We start from the raw sequence: 18,464 nt of genomic DNA on the forward strand, positions 1-18,464 counted from the left end.
TGTTTAGCTTGTGTCGCATGTTTTGCGTGCACTTAACATTTTTTATTGTTTTCGTGACATTTTTATTTTAGACACCGTTTCTATTTAGCGACACATGTTTAGCTTGTGTCGCATGTTTTGCGTGCACTTCACATTTTCGTTTTTTTCGTGACATTTGGATTTAAGACAGTTTCTATTTCTGCGACACATGTTTAGCTTGTGTCGCATGTTGTGCGTGCACTTCACATTTTTGATTTTTTTCGTGACAAGTCTATTTTAGACTCTTTCTTTTTTTGCGACACATGTTTAGCTTGCGTCGCATGTTTTGCGAAGGCACGGTGTAAGGCACTTGACCAGCCAGTGCACACAGCTGCCTCCTGACCAATCAGAGCACCCCAGGCCACCCGGTCGATCAAGAGAGCACATCAGCTTTCAGATTAATCAGCGCACGTACGGCCCATGAAGAGCACATCAGCTTTCAGATTAATAAGCGCACGTACGGCCACCTGACCAACCAGAGGACCCAGGGTCCAACTGACCAGTCAGAGCACACAAGGCAACCTGACCGATCAGAGCACCCTAGCTTTTTGACATTTCTATTTTAGAACCCGTTTCTATTTTTGCGACACATGTTTAGCTTGTGTCGCATGTTTTGGTGCACACTTCACATTTTCAATTTTTTTCGTGACATTTCTATTTTAGAAACCGTTTCTATTTTTGCAACACATGTTTAGCTTGTGTCGCATGTTTTTCGTGCACTTCACATTTTCGATTTTTTTGTGACATTTCTATTTTAGACACGTTTCTATTTAACGACACATGTTTAGCTTGTGTCGCATGTTTTGCGTGCACTTCACATTTTTAATTTGTTTCGTGACATTTCTATTTTAGACACCGTTTCTATTTAGCGACACATGTTTAGCTTGTGTCGCATGTTTTGCGTGCACTTAACATTTTTTATTGTTTTCGTGACATTTTTATTTTAGACACCGTTTCTATTTAACGACACATGTTTAGCTTGTGTCGCATGTTTTGCGTGCACTTCACATTTTCGATTTTTTTCGTGACATTTGGATTTTAGACAGTTTCTATGTCTGCGACACATGATTAGCTTGTGTCGCATGTTTTGGTGCACAAGTGACATTTTCGATTTTTTTCGTGACAAGTCTATTTTAGACTCTTTCTTTTTTTGCGACACATGTTTAGCTTGCGTCGCATGTTTTGCGAAGGCACGGTGTAAGGCACTTGACCAGCCAGTGCACACAGCTGCCTCCTGACCAATCAGAGCACCCCAGGCCACCCGGTCGATCAAGAGAGCACATCAGCTTTCAGATTAATCAGCGCACGTACGGCCCATGAAGAGCACATCAGCTTTCAGATTAATAAGCGCACGTACGGCCACCTGACCAACCAGAGGACCCAGGGTCCAACTGACCAGTCAGAGCACACAAGGCAACCTGACCGATCAGAGCACCCTAGCTTTTTGACATTTCTATTTTAGAACCCGTTTCTATTTTTGCGACACATGTTTAGCTTGTGTCGCATGTTTTGGTGCACACTTCACATTTTCAATTTTTTTCGTGACATTTCTATTTTAGAAACCGTTTCTATTTTTGCAACACATGTTTAGCTTGTGTCGCATGTTTTTCGTGCACTTCACATTTTCGATTTTTTTGTGACATTTCTATTTTAGACACGTTTCTATTTAACGACACATGTTTAGCTTGTGTCGCATGTTTTGCGTGCACTTCACATTTTTAATTTGTTTCGTGACATTTCTATTTTAGACACCGTTTCTATTTAGCGACACATGTTTAGCTTGTGTCGCATGTTTTGCGTGCACTTAACATTTTTTATTGTTTTCGTGACATTTTTATTTTAGACACGTTTCTATTTAACGACACATGTTTAGCTTGTGTCGCATGTTTTGCGTGCACTTCACATTTTTAATTTGTTTCGTGACATTTCTATTTTAGACACCGTTTCTATTTAGCGACACATGTTTAGCTTGTGTCGCATGTTTTGCGTGCACTTAACATTTTTTATTGTTTTCGTGACATTTTTATTTTAGACACCGTTTCTATTTAACGACACATGTTTAGCTTGTGTCGCATGTTTTGCGTGCACTTCACATTTTCGATTTTTTTCGTGACATTTGGATTTTAGACAGTTTCTATTTCTGCGACACATGATTAGCTTGCGTCGCATGTTTTGGTGCACAAGTGACATTTTCGATTTTTTTCGTGACAAGTCTATTTTAGACTCTTTCTTTTTTTGCGACACATGTTTAGCTTGCGTCGCATGTTTTGCGAAGGCACGGTGTAAGGCACTTGACCAGCCAGTGCACACAGCTGCCTCCTGACCAATCAGAGCACCCCAGGCCACCCGGTCGATCAAGACAGCACATCAGCTTTCAGATTAATCAGCGCACGTACGGCCCATGAAGAGCACATCAGCTTTCAGATTAATAAGCGCACGTACGGCCACCTGACCAACCAGAGGACCCAGGGTCCAACTGACCAGTCAGAGCACACAAGGCAACCTGACCGATCAGAGCACCCTAGCTTTTTGACATTTCTATTTTTGCGACACATGTTTAGCTTGTGTCGCATGTTTTGGTGCACACTTCACATTTTCGATTTTTTTCGTGACATTTCTATTTTAGAAACCGTTTCTATTTTTGCAACACATGTTTAGCTTGTGTCGCATGTTTTTCGGGCACTTCACATTTTCGATTTTTTTTGTGACATTTCTATTTTAGACACGTTTCTATTTAACGACACATGTTTAGCTTGTGTCGCATGTTTTGCGTGCACTTCACATTTTTAATTTGTTTCGTGACATTTCTATTTTAGACACCGTTTCTATTTAGCGACACATGTTTAGCTTGTGTCGCATGTTTTGCGTGCACTTAACATTTTTTATTGTTTTCGTGACATTTTTATTTTAGACACCGTTTCTATTTAACGACACATGTTTAGCTTGTGTCGCATGTTTTGCGTGCACTTAACATTTTTTATTGTTTTCGTGACATTTTTTATTTTAGACACCGTTTCTATTTAACGACACATGTTTAGCTTGTGTCGCATGTTTTGCGTGCACTTCACATTTTCGATTTTTTTCGTGACATTTGGATTTTAGACAGTTTCTATTTCTGCGACACATGATTAGCTTGCGTCGCATGTTTTGGTGCACAAGTGACATTTTCGATTTTTTTCGTGACAAGTCTATTTTAGACTCTTTCTTTTTTTGCGACACATGTTTAGCTTGCGTCGCATGTTTTGCGAAGGCACGGTGTAAGGCACTTGACCAGCCAGTGCACACAGCTGCCTCCTGACCAATCAGAGCACCCCAGGCCACCCGGTCGATCAAGACAGCACATCAGCTTTCAGATTAATCAGCGCACGTACGGCCCATGAAGAGCACATCAGCTTTCAGATTAATAAGCGCACGTACGGCCACCTGACCAACCAGAGGACCCAGGGTCCAACTGACCAGTCAGAGCACACAAGGCAACCTGACCGATCAGAGCACCCTAGCTTTTTGACATTTCTATTTTAGAAACCGTTTCTATTTTTGCGACACATGTTTAGCTTGTGTCGCATGTTTTGGTGCACACTTCACATTTTCGATTTTTTTCGTGACATTTCTATTTTAGAAACCGTTTCTATTTTTGCAACACATGTTTAGCTTGTGTCGCATATTTTTCGTGCACTTCACATTTTCGATTTTTTTTGTGACATTTCTATTTTAGACACCGTTTCTATTTAGCGACACATGTTTAGCTTGTGTCGCATGTTTTGCGTGCACTTCACATTTTCGATTTTTTTCGTGACATTTGAATTTTAGACAGTTTCTATTTCTGCGACACATGATTAGCTTGCGTCGCATGTTTTGGTGCACAAGTGACATTTTCGATTTTTTCCGTGACAAGTCTATTTTAGACTCTTTCTTTTTTTGCGACACATGTTTAGCTTGCGTCGCATGTTTTGCGAAGGCACGGTGTAAGGCACTTGACCAGCCAGTGCACACAGCTGCCTCCTGACCAATCAGAGCACCCCAGGCCACCCGGTCGATCAAGAGAGCACATCAGCTTTCAGATTAATCAGCGCACGTACGGCCCATGAAGAGCACATCAGCTTTCAGATTAATAAGCGCACGTACGGCCACCTGACCAACCAGAGGACCCAGGGTCCAACTGACCAGTCAGAGCACACAAGGCAACCTGACCGATCAGAGCACCCTAGCTTTTTGACATTTCTATTTTAGAAACCGTTTCTATTTTTGCGACACATGTTTAGCTTGTGTCGCATGTTTTGGTGCACACTTCACATTTTCGATTTTTTTTGTGACATTTCTATTTTAGACACCGTTTCTATTTAGCGACACATGTTTAGCTTGTGTAGCATGTTTTGCGTGCACTCAGCATTTTCGATTTTTTTCATGGCATTTCGATTTTAGACAGTTTCTCTTTCTGCGACACGATTAGCTTGCGTCACACGTTTTGCGTGCACTTCACATTTTCGATTTTTTTAGTGACATTTAGATTTTAGAAACCGTTTCTATTTTTGTGACACATGATTAGCTTGCGTCACATGTTTTGGCGCACACTTGACATTTTCGTTTTTTTTCAGCTACCTGATCAGCGCAATGTGGTTGATAAACTCCAGGTGCTTCTCCTCCTCCAGCTGTGCGATGCTCTGTTTGCTCTTCTGCAGTTTGTGTTGGGTGTTGTCCAGCTTTTACCGCAGCGACTGGTTCTGCCAACACGCTGATGATCTGACAACACAGACATTTGCATTATGTATACATAAAAACTGTATTTCCAGTATAATGGATTTTTTATAATTAATGTCATGATACGATCATCAGCATTTTAAATTCTTTAATGCCTATTATTTAGATTGTTTTACATTTATATGTATTTACATATCTATTATACTATCTTTGTATGACAATACAAAAAACAAATTTCAGATTGTAAAGGCGTTTATAATGCATTGTCTAATAGCGCGCTAGCAAATTTGATGTTATTCTCTCTTCTCACACAAATTTTCCTTTTTCTGAAAATCTTGATAACACTTGTGTGGAGATTTTCTTATTTCAGCAAATAGGTTTGTAAAAAAAAATATTTCTAATCCATGCCTTCTATGTTTACTTATAAGTGGTGACTTCCGCTACAGGGAAACCTGGAAATGTGAAAAGGTCTTAGTATAATAGATCAACAATTTAATAAATAACATACATATACAATTAAGGGCAAAATTATTCACCCTTCAGTTAAATATTTATTCTTTTTCAAAAAAATTTTAAGTGATTTTAATGGCAAAAGGAAATTTTCACAGTATATCCAATAATATTTTCTCTTCCGGAGAAAGTCTTAGTTGTTTTATTTCAGCTAGAATAAAAGCAGTTTTAATTTTTTTTAAATCCATTTAAAGGTTAACATTATTAGCCCCTCAAGCAATATTTTTTCAGTCCTCTACAGAACAAATCACAGTTATTCAATGACTTGCCTAATTAACTTAGTTAAGCCTTTAAATGTCACTTAAAGCTGAATACTAGTATATTGAAAAATATCTAGTACAATATGTTCTTTCATCATGAATAATATAAAACAAATGGATTACTAGAAATAAGTTATTAAAACTGTTACGTTAAGAATAGTGTTAAAAATAAAAATTATTTCCTTTAAATGGAAACTGGGGTAAAAATATAAAGGGGGCTAATAATTCATGAGGGTTAAACATTCTGACTTCAAATGTACATACAAACATACATGCATATGCAGTTAGGTCCATAAATATTTGAACATCGACACAGTTCTAACAGTTTTGGCTTAAACCGCAACACGATCGATTTAAAGTGAAACAAACAAGATGTGCTTTAACTGCAGACTGTCAGCTTTAATTTGAGGGTATTCACACCCAAATTAGGTAAACGCTGTGGGAATTACATCAGCTTGCATATGTGCCTCCTACTGGTTAAGGCAGCGGTCGCGTCATTTAAAAAATTTCTTAGCAGTGGACAGTTAGGAGAATTATCATGTTACCTTAGCTCATTTTATTCCCTAGCTCAGTGGTTCTCAACAATCAATATTAAATCAATTGGTCCCAGCCTGCACAAAAAAAAATTATTAATTACTTCCATTTTATTCATTATCCAAGTCTGAACGGTCTTTTATTTTGAAAAGTCTTTTATTTAAAAAATGACCGTATTCTCTTGCTTACACCTTGGTCACTTGAGCGTCCAAATGTAACCCACTAGCACCAATGTGAGTAAAAATTAGACCTCTTTAGAAAGTTTCTTTGCTAAGGGGGCCCAGTGAATGACCCACAAACTGCCAAGGAATGGATTCGCAAGACATTTGTCAAAAAAAAATCAGGTGAACGCACCATGTCTTTGCAAGAAGATCAACTGATGGAGATCGCAAATGTCAGCGGCCTTTTAGGGGCAGTTCTCATGTTGCGCATTTCTAGAGTTTGCACAAGTTTGTTGTTTCCAATGGAGGTGCGCGTCATGCCAATGAATCCCGCAAGCGCACCACGAGTCACTTAACAAGAATTGACCGATCAGCTTCAGCTTGTTTCAAATATTTACATTTTGGTAAGACTCATTTTGTCAGACGAACACCAACACACAAACTGCAGTGCTTTGTAATTTTATCCATAAATAAAACTTGTATCAGAGCAATAGCAATGTTTTGTCTTGTTAAAAGGAGTTATTAACCTGTTATTTACTACATGCTGCGAGGCTAAAATATCAATATTAATCTTAATACAAAAATATTGATGTCAATATTTAATTAATCCAATTATAACTACATTAAATGGTGCCCCATGTGAGGCTAAAATATCAATATTAATATCAAAACCAAAATATTGACATTAATATTTGTTATAAATCCTATTATCACTACACAGTTGCAGTAGAGGCCTGGCAGAACACCACCAGGAATGAAACCCAGCGTCTGGTGATGTCTATGCATTGCAGACTTCAGGCTATAATTGACTGCGAAGGACTTGCAATCAAGTACTAATAAGTTAAAGTTTGGTTTATGATAATTATTCTGTCCAATTACTTTTGGTCCCTTAAAAAGTGGGAGGCATGTGCAAACTGATATATTTCCTACAGCGTTCAACTGATTTGGAAGCAAATACCCTTCAATTAAAGCTGTCTATCTGCAGTTAAAGAACATCCTGCTCATTTAATTTTAAATCCATGTGTTAGTGTATAGAGCCAAAAAGGTTGTGTTTATGTTCAAACATTTATGGACATAACTGTATATTGGATTTATGGATGGGCCCAAAAATAGACAAGTAATTGTCAATGCTAAATTTTATGAGAAGTGCATAATCACTTATTTCTTACTGAATTAATCATCAGCCAAAATTCATAATCATGAGAGCACTGTGTGTATGTGCGCATTTGTTTTACCCGTGCTTCTCCCAGGCCCAGCTCAGTGTCCTCCAGGTTCTCCATCAACAGTCTGGATTTCTCCTGTGCTCCTGTTTCCGCTGTGCTTCTCCCAGGCCCAGCTCAGTGTCCTCCATGTCCTCCAGCAGCAGTGTGGATTTCTCCTGCGCTCCTGTTTCCGCTGTGCTTCTCCCAGGCCCAGCTCAGTGTCCTCCATGTCCTCCAGCAGCAGTGTGGATTTCTCCTGCGCTCCTGTTTCCGCTGTGCTTCTCCCAGGCCCAGCTCAATGTCCTCCTCCAGGTCCTCCAGCAGCAGTCTGGATTCCTCCTGTGCTCCTGTTTCCGCTGTGCTTCTCCCAGGCCCAGCTCAGTGTCCTCCTCCATGTCCTCCAGCAGCAGTGTGGATTTCTCCTGCTCTCCTGTTTCCGCTGTGCTTCTCCCAGGCCCAGCTCAGTGTCCTCCATGTCCTCCAGCAGCAGTGTGGATTCCTCCTGTGCTCCTGTTTCCGCTGTGCCTCTCCCAGGCCCAGCTCAGTGTCCTCCTCCATGCCCTCTAGCAGCAGTGTGGATTTCTCCTGCGCTCCAGCTGGTTGACTGCAGTCCAGAATGGTTATGAGGAGTTGAGCATGTTCCCCTGGCAGTGTCTCCAAATCGATCACCAATTTAGTGTTGTAGTCAGCATGATTTCACCCTGCATCATCCACTCCAGAGCCTCGTCATGGGGGTAAACCATCGTGGACATCACCCAATGAAACACACCTGCTGAGAAAAAAAAACACAAACCAATTAACATCATGCCATCTTACAGAGCTCAACATAAATGAAATGAACTACTTTGAGCTTAACAAAATAATAAAACTTTAACAAGTTTGAAAAAAAAAAAAAAAAACAGGATGAATAAATGACTGTTTTCATTTTGGGGTAAACTGTCCCTTTAACCCTTGTTGACTGTTCAAATTAACTAGCCTTTCATTAGGTTTTTGCCCCATTGACTTCCACTAAAACCACACTTTTTGATTGCAAAGTAGGGCTGCACAACATTGGAAAAAAAAAATCGGACATTTAGTTTTTCTGCGATAAATATTGCAATATGTTTGCTACAAAACTTAAAAAAGACTATTTGAAAAAAGTGTATTAATTTAAATTGATTGGAATAATTCTCTAGTGAAGGTAATTATAGTTAAATTGTAATAAACAAATTGCAAGCAAAGATAAGATAGGCAAGTGATGGATAAGTGTAATAAACTTTCTGGGCAGTCAAATAGTATTCAGGTATAGGGTTTAAAAAAAAGAAAAAGTAAAATAACACCACAAGCCTGAACTGTATAAATTCAGTCAAATACAGGGTTACAAATAGAAAACTTTTTTGTGACTTTCAACAAATTTTTTTGCATATCCGCAATAGTCACAAAGCAGGATCTGCAATGTCAAATTGAGATTATAGTTGAGTAGGAGTTCAAAACATACATGCCTGTGCAGTAATTGCAAAGTTTAACGAGAAATAAACTTATAAAAGTATCATTTGTTTTAAGGACTCTGAGCGTGTACCCATATCAAGACAGTTTAAAGCATTCAGGCACAGAAAATTACCATTTTACAAACTTCAAGAAAGATTAATATTATTTAGAAACAGTATATATACAATGAATAATAATGAGTGTTCTTATTTCACATTTAATTATTCAATTTGTTTTACCTGAATACTATTAGACTCCCTGAAAAACCATAAAGCATTTTTTCATTTGTAACTGCTTTAATGTATTTATCATGTGATTGTTTATTACATTTTATGCAGATGTGCTCCACTACAAAATCATCCTATTGCCATCAGAAATTATCCTAAAATTATGAATTCTTTCCAAATAGAGCTTTTCATTTCACCTGTTAAAACTATACTCAATATCGCCATATGTCTCGCAGAAAAATTAAATGTTACAATGTCAGTTTTTTCCAATATCGTGCAGCCCTACACAGTGCACTGGAAAATAGAACATTGCAATATTTTTTATTCTTTAATAAATATTCACTAAATATTTCACCAGATGACATGAATATCTCTACTTTGAAAGAATTAATCATTTTCGACTGATTGGGATGATTCTGTGAAGTGCATCTGCATAAAATATAATAAACTATCTACAAGCACAGATCAATACAATAAAAAAACATACAATTGAAATAACGGTTTATCGTTTTGCAAGTCTTAGAGTATTCAGGTACAGTAATTGATTCAGTAATTTTCCTTCGGCTTAGTTGCTTATTTATTAGGGGTCGCCACAGAGAAATTGTTACAGCCACAACTATAACACAAATGATGGGAAAAAACTAATGGATCGGTCTAGAAAAAATTAAGATAAACACAAAAGTAATAAGTATTTAAGGAATCGCAACAAAACTAAGGCTGAACATAAGGCAAGGCAAGGCAAGTTTATTTATATAGCACATTTCATACACAGTGGCAATTCAAAGTGCTTTACATAAACAGGAATAAAAAAGACAAGTTTAGGAACATAAAATGCAGACAATAAAAATGATTAAAAACAGATAAAAACAAATTAAAATGAGTTAAAATAGGTTATAAAAGAATGAAAAAGAAAACGAAAAACATAATAGTGCAATCTGTCGGACGTAGCACAGTGCTCATACAGCAAAGGCACAGCTAAAAAAAGGGAGCACAACTTTACATCTGGAGGGCCGCTCAAGTCCCCACCTTCAAAGTGCTGCAGCGTCAATAATCTGCAGATGCAAAGAAACCTACTTAAAACAAAATGGGTACAAAATTGTAGAAGGTGACAAAATAGCAAAAATAAATAAACAAATACATGGACATGTAACAGGAATGACCAGCCAACTATTCCAGCATATGTTTACGCATATATTGCACCATTACTGGGAAACACCCATCCATTCACACATATATACACTCGATTTAGTTTATTCAATTCACCTTATAGCACACATGTTTGGAATGTGGGGGAAACCAAAGCACCATGGAGGAAACCCACACCAACATGGGGAGAACATGTAAACTCCACATAGAAATGGCAACTGACCCAGCAGAGACTAGAACCAGCAACCTTCTTGCTGTGAGGCAAAGTTGCCAACCACTAAGCCACCAGGTACTGTAATTAAATAATAAAAATTCTATAAAATTAATCAAAATTAATAAAGTTACAAACAGTAAAATCTCTTATGCTTAAATCTGTTTAAAATCATTAGTCACAGGCCTCAAAAAACATGTGAAAATGAAAAATGATCACCCAGGCTCAACATTGTATATCCTGCGATGTGACTATTGCAAATGACCATATTGAGATATCGATGCTGAAACACTATATTGTGCAGCCCTAGTACTGTATTTGCACAGAAAGGATAACCATAATTCTTTAAACATGTTTTGAAACTTATGTGTGGAAAATAAAAAATGTAAAAATGAAAATAATCCAAAAACTGCAACAGCATTTCAGCAAACAAGTTGAATCTGACGTATAAAAAAATTGAAAAATTACTTGAAAAATCTAATACAACTGAGAAATCGCAATAAATAAAGTATATAAAGTTTTTTACAGGCACGACAAATGTGAAAAGATATAAAAACTGAAGTATATCAATAAATGAAGACTTAAAAAGTGAGCATTAATAAATATGACAAAAATAACAAGAAAATACTAAAAGATCACCTTAAAAAACACTGCCAATAAAAAGTAAACAATTATATTGTGTCATGGATTTACAATCAAAAATGCTTTTATAATGGAAGTCAATGGGGCAAAAGAAAAACACCAACATACTGATTGTTGAGTTTGTGAAAAATTCAAGAGCATTTACATAAAATATACATGTCAAAATAAAATGTAACTAAAAATCATAGCATTTGCTGAGAAACAGATGAAATTGTGGCCAAATAAATCCTAAAAATTACCACAGAGTGGATGAAAACATCCCCAACAGCACACAATGTTTAAGTCTATAATAAGCTTTCAGGCCATAAGCTTTCAGGCTATCAATGCAGACTCCAGTTACTAAAAACAGCCTGGAAAAATCAGGAGGAACCTGGAGAAATCAATCATGGTGACCTGCAACATCACATCATCAATTTAGGAAAGATTGGTTTTATTTTCGCACATTCAGACTTTCTCCTTAAATTCATTTCAGAAAAGTATTACTTGCAAACTCTAAATAGTGAAATCACATTATCAGGCAATGACTATCAATGTACATTTCTCACAGTCAAACAAGTAGTGCTAATGTTGTTTTGAAGTAATACTTGCATGTGATTACTTCATGGTAAACAATATAGGGAGCATGTCAGAAGTTGTCACTGAATGAATGTGCAAATATAAAACCAACTTTACCTCAATATTGAAGTGTGCAAAGATTTCTCTTACACATACTCTCTCTCACACTCCATAAACAAAAAAAAATTAAGGTTAAATGCAGTGTCACTGATGACAAATTTGACCTGTTCTGAGCAGAGAAAAGCACCAACAATAAAGAATACATGATTATATGGTGTCATGGCTTTACAATCAAATAATACTTTTCTACTGGAGGTTAATGGGGCAAAAAAAAAAAAACATGAAAAGCCACCAACATAACAAAATAGTAGACAATTTGCCCAGACTGTATTGTTGAGTTTGTGAAAAATTCAAGAGCGTCTTTCTAAATCATGTCAAAAAAGATGTAAATAAAAATCATAGCATTTGCTGAAACACAAAAATTTTGGCCAAAGATATCCTAAAAATTCCCTCAGAGTGGATGAAAACCTACCAACAGCACACAAAGTTTAAGTCTATATTCTACTACATAATAAGCCTTCAGGCCATAAGCTTTCAGGCTATTAATGCAGACTCCAGTTACTAACAACTGCCTGGAAAAATCAGGAGGAATCTGGAAAAATCCATCAAGGTGACCTTTAACATCACATCATCAATTTAGGAAAGATTGGTTTTATTCTCGCACATTCAGACTTTCTCCTTAATTTCATTTCAGAAAAGTATTACTTGCAAAATATAAATAGCGAAATCACATTATCAGGCAATGACTATGATTGTACAACATGGTTTACAGCCAAATAAGTAGTGCTAATGTTGTTTTAAAGTCATACTTGCATTTGATTTCAGACTGAATATTCAAATTACCATGGTAAACAATATAGGGAGCATGTCAGAAGTTGCCAATGAATGAATGTGTGAATTTAAAACCAACTTTACCTCAATATTGAAGTGTGCAAAGATCTCTCTTACACATACTCTCTCACACACACACTCCATATAAAAGACAGAAACTAAGCTTGCACTGTAACTGATCAGAAGTTTGACCTGTTCCAAGCAGGGAAAAACACCAACAAAGAATGCACGATTATATTGTGTCATGGCTTTACAATCCAAAAATACTTTTCTACTGGATGTTGATGGGGCAAAAAAAAAAAAAAGAAAAGAAAAGCCACCAACATAACAAAATGGAAGTCAATTTGCCCAGACCATATTGCTGAGTTTGTGAAAAATACAAGAGCATTTTTCTAAAATATACATATCAAAGTAAAATTTGTCACTAAAAATCATTGCATTTGCTAAGGAACAGAGAAAACTGTGGCCAAATATATCCTAAAAACCACTCCAGAGTGGATGAAAACCTCCCCAACAGCACACAAAGTTTAAGTCTACATATATTCTACTACATAATAAGCCTTCAGGCCATAAGTATTCAGGCTATCAAGGCAGACTCCACAGTGACTAACAAAAGCCTGGAAAAACGAGGAGAAATCTGGAAAAATCCATCAAGGTGACGTGCAACATCACATCATCAATTTAGGACAGATTGGTTTTATTTTTGCGCATTCAGACATTCTCCTTAATTTCATTTCAGAAAAGTATTGTTTGCAAACTCTAAATGGGGATCACATTATCAGTGAATGACTAAGTAACACTTACATGCAATTTCAGACCGAATATTCAATATAGCGGTAAGCATTAGGTGGACGTAGCAAACTTACTGATTTTTTTCGAAAACATTTGGTAGGAGAGTCTCTGCTGTGATCAGGAATAAGAGTGAGACACAAAGATTACACAGATATATATAACTTGTCTACGACCCGTAATTATACCTCAGAGATTGGAAATCTGTCCCAAGGGTAGGCAGTTTAAAGCATTCAGGTAGAGAAAAATAACATTATACAAACTTCAAGAGAGATTAATATTATTTAGAAACAGTATATATGCAATGAATAATAATAAGTGTTTTTATTTTACATTTAATTATTCGATTTGTTTTACCTGAATACTATTAGACTCCCTGAAAAACCATAAAGCATTTTTTCATTTGTAACTTTGCTTTAATGTATTTATCATGTGATTGTTTATTACATTTTATGCAGATGTGCTCCACTACAAAATCATCCTATTGTCATCAGAAATTATCCTAAAATTATGAATTCTTTCTAAATAGAGCTTTTCATTTCACCTGTTAAAACTCTACTCAATATCGCCATATGTATCGCAGAAAAATAAAATGTTACAATGTCAGTTTTTTCCAATATCGTGCAGCCCTACACAGTGCACTGGAAAATAGAACATTGCAATATTTTTTATTCTTCAATAAATATTCACTAAATATTTCACCAGGCCCGTAGCCAGCCATGTGTAAGGAGTGTTTTTTTTTTTTTTCAAAATGTGGACTTTTTTGCAGTTATTCACCCATTTCTATTTGATTATGATGTTTAAATACTCCAATAAGTGGCATTTTAAGCAGTATTTTAGCTGGATTAGCTTGTTGTATCCTCTATTTTGTAAGCACCAAAATATTTCCTAAAGATTTATAATAAATAAAAAAAGTCAAAAATTTTTTCTAATCCCTCTTGAAAATTCATCTAACAACAACAGCCAATAATAAGTATAAACAGCAGAAGTCAGTCTGAGACGCTTGAAAAATGTGGAGAAAATATTAAAAAGCCTTTACTGACATGGCTAATTCTTCAAACTGCACCTACACATTTTTATAACACTTGACTTCATAAGGGTAACCTGATGCAGCCACAGCTTTAAGGAACAGCCATGTCAATAAAGGCTTTTTTTCCCACATTTTTTGAGTGCCTTGGACTGATTTTGATGTTTATTCTGATGAATCCCGTACACCAGGTGTGACCAACCCTGTTCCTGATGATCGACCTCCCTGCAGATTTCAGTTGCAACCCATATCAAATACACCTGCCTGTAATTATCAAGTGCTGTTCACTGCTGGTCCTAATTAATTGGTTCAGGTGTGTTTGATCAGGGTTGGAGCTGAACTTTGCAGGAAGGTCGATCTCCATGAACAGGGTTGAGCACCACTGCCTTACACAATGAGCACTGACACATTAAGTTACATATAAGAACTTTGTATGATTTTGGATTTTAATACACAACCTAATTAGTATTAAACTGTGTACAGAACATCATTGTCAGTGTTGCCAACTAAGAAATTTGGCAGCTAGATTTAGCTAATTTTTTTTCCCCAAAAAGCCCCTAGCAACAAATTTAGCAATTGATAACATTCATTTGGCTAGTTTAAGCAATTTTTTAAAAATGGACTCAGAGCAGTGACTGCAGGCTTCACTCAGTAGAGTAAACTGCTAGCTCATATTGCACTTCATAACTGTTAATTTACTGTTAATTGTTGGTAACTTGGGTAGCAATAAATTCCAATAGTGCTGTAATTGCTGTCACTTTTACAAATGTGTTAATTTCACAAGTTTAAAAGAGTAAGTACAGATTGTTTAAAAGAATGTACCCGTTTCATATCAGCGTTACATGGGGAAAATAAATTCTTATCAAAAAGTGTTTGTATTACTTTTACAAATAGTCAGTTCTATTTTTCATACAAATCTATAAGGACATATTTCAATTAATGTTTTTGCTGAGATGGCCAGTCAATTTGAGAAAACGTAAATTATTTTTTATTCAACAAAGATGTAGTTTTGAGTAAATTATGCAATGACGACATCGCGCAAAGCAATATGTTAATTAAAACCTATTTATATCTGGATGTAATGTTTAAATATAATACACTGCACCTCAGAGAGTAAAGACATGACGGGCTTACGCTTGCGAGATATTACAAGATGACGTGACTGATATGCAAATTTGTGCGTGGCAACTTCTCGGGTTGGCTTTAGTTGCTTTTCATTGGAAATCTATATGGGGCGTCTGCAGACTTGGATCCAGGCAGTTGTTCCTAATGCGTCCAGTAGGGGGATGAAAGATACATGGCCACATAATACATTTGAAGTCAACGCTCCCAGATTATTAAATGTCCTGTTCATAAATATCTTTTTTTAATTAGACTACGCTAAATATAAACGCTAAGTTAATGTATCAAAGTGAATTAAAAACTCAATTATAATATGCAGAATTGATACTCAAATAATTTCAGATATGCAAAACCCCAATTGCAAATTAATATAGATTTAATTAGAAAAATTTGAAACAAATAGTTGGATAGTGTAATGGTTAATAGTAGCCTAGTTATACGTTTTCATAGAGATATGCATTTTGTTCTATTGTTTATATGTAAAGTTGTTTTGAAAATAAAATTATAACCAAACAAGAGTAATATGGAGTAATGATGTGCTTTGATAATGCAGTGGTATTGACTACCAGACAGCTGCAGAACGTTAAGACAAACAATTCACTCCTTTCTAAAATTCCAAGGACCATTCAGCTACCTGACAAACAAAACCCCAGACAACATTAGATTTTTTTTTTTTTACATTTATTTATTGACAACAATATCACTAGATTGGCAGTTTTCTTTAAATTAAGCTGAATCCTTGCATCAAATGCTTCATGCTCACTGAAAAAATAAACAAATTAAGTCATGTATAAATACTCTGCAAAAATCCTAAGCACTTAAAAGTTTGACTCGTTTCTAGACCAAATATCTAAAAATTTTTAATCAACAGAAACAGTAAAGAACAGCAAATGGAAAAAAAAAAAAAATTCATGCCATTTTATTATCTGGACCTATGCGAAACATATCAAAATATGTTTTTATATATTTTATTTATTCTTTAAGAACTATAACAAGGTAAAAACAAAAGGACCAAGTCATTATTATTTATTTTTTATTTGCAGCTACAAATTGTGATACTGATTTTCCCATATTTGATCATTTTCTTTGTAACAAATTGTTACAATAAATATTATAAAACAGTAAGTGATAAACAATATGAATGCATGTGCAATACAAACTTCATAGCTAATATACAAAATGCACTGTATAGCTATATAAATTAAATTTAAAATTATGAGTTTTTCTTTGCATTTATAGATATATGATAGTTTAATAGTTTAAACTAAAACATTGCATTATATTAAATGTAACTGAATGCAATTATGGTTGAATGTGGTATAGTTCTGGAGGCTTAAATACTGCAGTGCCTCCCTCTACTGGACGCATCAGGGACAACAGGGGTGTAAAACTGCCTGGACGTAAAACTGCTTAGGCCGTAGATCTGTCTGGATCCAAGTCTGCAGTCTCCCCTCCTCTTGGAAATAGTTGGCAACACTGATCGTTGTGTACACTGAAAAAAAAAAAGCTGCAAACAATTTATATGTTGAATTTAAACAAAGTAAGTTTAGTAATGTTCAACTTAATTTGTTTAAATTCAGCCCAAATAAATTGTTTACAACCACTTAAATTAGTAAATGCAAGGATTCATATTTGACTTTTTTTTATGTACAGAATATGGGTTAGGCTACGTTAGTTGTATATACTGTATATAAAACCAATTTTACCTCAATTCAACATCACTGCACAACAAACTGAGGCCTGCTCTCATAAAAAAACACCCCAAATATTAACAAACACAACCTGAATCTAGTTTATTCAAAAAGCTTAGTTTATTCAAATAAATGTTTAATTCAACATTTACTCGACAATCACTGTCTGGATGACGATAAATAGACTGAGTGCATCACAAAAACTCTTTAAAACGAAGCAAACTGTAGTATAACAGTTTCTCGTTTAGGCTAAACATTAAGCAGAATTCAATAGGGTATATGCAGAGCTAGTGTTTTTCCCATACTGATAAACTTCCGGTGACCTGTTATTGGGAACTTTTTCCGTTTTATATGGTTCATTTTACAGTATCGATGTTGTAATGTCATTAAAATACATTGAGTTAAATAAACTTTGCCATTTATTAAGTTGCTTAAGCGTAAAAAGAGACAAAAAGCCATTTGCTCGCACACACCTGTCAGAATCGGCAGGATAGCGCAGAAGCTTCATTGAATATACTGGGGTAAAATCAATGCTCATATTATAAAGATTATTTAATAATGCTAATAGGACTTTTAATTTGCCAGTAACCTGGGTTAACACTTCCGGCGCATTGAATGCCAATGCAAAATTGGTGTATTTAAGGTCTGTTTTCTTTAAAAATCAGAGATCTCCACTAGCAGAGTGATATCCGATTTAAAGTGGGTCTCAGATTGTACAAGAAGCACTGCATTAAATTACGTTACCCCGCCATATCTTTATAATATGAGCATTTATTTTACCCCAGTATATTCAATGGAGCTTCTGCGCTATCCTGCTGATTCTGACGGGCGCGTGCGAACAAACGGCTTTTTGTTTCGTTTTACGCTTGAGCAACTAAATAAATGCCAAAGTTTATTTAACAGAATGTATTTAATGACATTACATAATCGATACTGGTAAAGGAACTGTATAAAACGAAAAAAAGTTCACAATAACAGGTCACCAGAAGTTTATCAGTATGGGAAAAACACTAGTTCGGCATATACCCTATTAAAATGTAAAGCTATTATTTTCACAAACAAAACTTTACTCAGTTCAAACCGGGCTGCAGGTTAGCAACACCGCTACTTTGACAAACAACACAAATGAACATAATATACCTTTTGTAAGCTGCTTCACAGTTGGGTCTCAAACTCCTGGTGTGATTTTGAGGATGATGTGTCAACCTCAGGCCAAAAAGCTTTTTGGCGGTAAACGGCGTGGATCCCATCGAGTGTATGGGGCGTTTGTTTGTTTGACGTTATCATTGGAGAACTGCAAACTATCGAACTGG

Source organism: Danio rerio, chromosome 13 (assembly GCF_049306965.1).
Source record: "Danio rerio strain Tuebingen ecotype United States chromosome 13, GRCz12tu, whole genome shotgun sequence".
In the NCBI taxonomy this organism is placed as follows: Eukaryota; Metazoa; Chordata; class Actinopteri; order Cypriniformes; family Danionidae; genus Danio; species Danio rerio.